We start from the raw sequence: 3,121 nt of genomic DNA, 5'->3' as shown, positions 1-3,121 counted from the left end.
TTATTATGCAGTGTTGTTAAAAAGTTAAACAAATTTTAAAGTTTCACCTCTTGTAGTAAGTTTTAATTTTTAAGTCCTGTAATACAGTAAAGATGGCAACTCAGCCAAAAACTTGGACAAGATATTTAAATAAAAAGATGATTATTCAAATAATTTTCTTTTCTTTGTGTGATCACAGCTGTGGTCCCTGGTCCCTGTTGCTTTTTTACTTGATTTTGACCTTTCATATGAAATATTTAATTAATCTAGCCTAGCAAAAAAMTAAAAAATAGAACAGTGTTTGAACATGACAAGCTTGAGGGGAAAGAGCAGGGTTGGGTCTTTAATGAAGAGAATAAGGTTTTAGCTTGTGAAAATGAACACCAGCAAAGACTGGGTATTACTTCACTGATGCTTTGAAGTTAATTGTGAGAGCCTTAGTTAAATTGAAATAATGATTTAAAAAATGTTTGAATTTTTCCTGCTCTTTGCTCTGCCAGCCACAAATTCTTAACCTTCTGAGTTTTTTCTTGTGTCGAGGATGTCAGTATCTACCTCCGTTTCTTGTTTTACATTCCACATGATGAGAAACTTGGTGATTTGCTGAATGTGAGACACAGTTGGTTCGAGAGAAGTGTGTAAATGCACATGGTCAAGCCCCATTACTTCAGCAGTAAGTGGTGGTACATTCAATACAGAAAATTACTTTTTGGTTCAGTGGAATAAGTGATTTTTCCCATACATGATAGGATAAACACCATTATTGCCCCATGGGCAGAAATGCCTCTCAACATTTTTTTTGTCGTTTTACAGAWCCAAAAAATAAACCATATTTACATAAATTGGTATTGTACTGTAATTAAATTGAATGTTATTATGGAATGTTGTTCAGATAACAATGTTCAGAGTACCTGTATCATAATACGCATGTTGATCCTTATTATGAAGAGTTTGTGCTTTTAAAATGAACTATATGTATTTAGAACAAAAAGTAAGAGACATTGTGTAATAAGATTTTTTTTGCCAAGAAGCATTGTTACATCAAATAAATAATCTAACAAACACAAATGTCCTTACATTTGTGTTAAGTTTGGTTTTATTTTTTGCACCAAATTAAAGAAATATTATTGGAAAAAAAATTCAAAATGCATTTTTTAGGTTTGACCAAATGTTTTATTTGTGATCTTTCAGGAAGTGAACTAAAAGTTCATAAATGAAACATCCATCCATCCATCCATCCATCCATCCATCCATCCATCCATCCATCCATCCATCCATCCATCCATCCATCCATCCAATGTTTCTGTTTTTTTCATTTTTGATTCATGAGGATGCAAACACAGCTCTCACTAAAGAGCATATTGGAAAAGTGAAACACCACTTTATTTTCTTTACATTTGTTAATGTTTAATTTAGCTGGAAAATGTTGTTTCTGTTATTCTGGCTGATAACATGTTAAGTACAAAAAAGATTATTTTTAAGTGGATACTTTCTTTAAGGGGAGGGTTTATGTTGGCATATATTKTTCAATACAAATATCTGGGTCAAAGCCTCTCACAAATCTTATTTTTGCTGCTTTTCTTTATTTGACAAATGCAAAATAAATAAACAAATAAATAAATAACACAATTAATAATTAATTTCAACAGACCAGAGCGGAATGTCTTTTTTACCTCTCCACAGTTTAGTTTTATTTTTTATTTTATTTTTTTCAGCATCAATGCAACATCAATACTTCAATGTTAGTGGACATAGAAGGTTWTGTTTACTACTGGACTGATATTTATCATTTATTTATGGAAAAAGTATACCACCAGCCCTAAAAAAGGAGGAAAAAGCTTGTTCTTACTTTTTATTTCTCCAAGGAGAGCATCCATTAGAGAGGACATCAAACCAAACTCGTTGCTAGAATGGGCTCTCCTCCTGTGTAATCCTTCACTCTCTGAACCTCCCTTATGAATTCTCCTGRCAACTCTAATAAAATCTGACACTAGAGGGTTATTTATACACCCAAACTTCTATTTGCATTTGAAAGCAGGATGGCATGTGCAATCATTGTACTCAACTACCGTAATAAGAGACCTCTTACAAATATTTTCTCAATTCCAACATTGCATTTGAGCAGGTAAGCCAGGGAGCAAAAGGCTTAGAGTGGCATATCAGTCACAGCTGTTTCCACTTTTTGTTCAATGTTGGAATAGGGCAGAGTTTACAACCAATTACTATTCTTTTCGCTCTTCTTTGTTTCTTTTTTTTTTACTGAGATTTTGGCACTAATTTTATTTAGTTTGTCTGCAATTTCTACCAGTCTATTAAAAATATCTTTCAACTGTTTCAGTACTGAAGCTGGTTGTGAAGAAATCTATTTTAGAAGTAAGGTTTTGTGTTTGCAATGATGGCTTGTGCACTTATGTATATTTAGAAGAAAAACTTCTGGACGTGGTCCCAGCTGATGGATGTGTTGAAAAAAAAGGCATTCTAAAGTCGGAGCAGTCCTCGTGCTCACAGACTGTCAACCTGCCAGCCACTCAACTGAAACCTCAAGTGATTGCATACGGATTTTACCACTGCCGAACCRAGGACTGTAAAGGCTGCTGGAGACTGCACATTCTGCACACACTGATACTCATTTTAAAGCCAAAGTTATATATTTAGTTTTAATCTTTAACAATTAATCCTGCTAATAAAAAACAGAATCACTACCATATTTTTTTTCTCAAAGAAAATTGTTCTCTTTATCCACTTGAGCTTGTGTTTTTGGCTTCTAATGGGTTTTATCCTATAAAGCTTAATTCAACTTAATTTTCATAATCCGAAATAACATAAGTCATTTCAGGGTGCATTAAATGTCGAGGTCAGGATCTTGCAGTACTTTAAAGAGAAATCAAACAGTTTTCCCAAACACAAGAACTCTGTAAATTTGTTAGTTCTTATAATATGAAGGCTGAAAACATTGAAGAAGATACTGTAGTTATTTTGCCAATGATCCTGAAACCTGAAAATGTCCTGAAATTCATTTTTCAACACATTAGTGACTCAGTGATGGACAACTTAGATGATGGAAGTGGCCACAATTTTTCGTTGACACTAACAGAGGACCACATAGTGCTGCACACATACCCAAATATATATAAAGATAGAT

This window comes from Austrofundulus limnaeus, unplaced genomic scaffold, assembly GCF_001266775.1.
Source record: "Austrofundulus limnaeus strain Quisiro unplaced genomic scaffold, Austrofundulus_limnaeus-1.0 Scaffold0, whole genome shotgun sequence".
In the NCBI taxonomy this organism is placed as follows: Eukaryota; Metazoa; Chordata; class Actinopteri; order Cyprinodontiformes; family Rivulidae; genus Austrofundulus; species Austrofundulus limnaeus.
Note: the sequence above shows the minus strand (reverse complement) of the source record.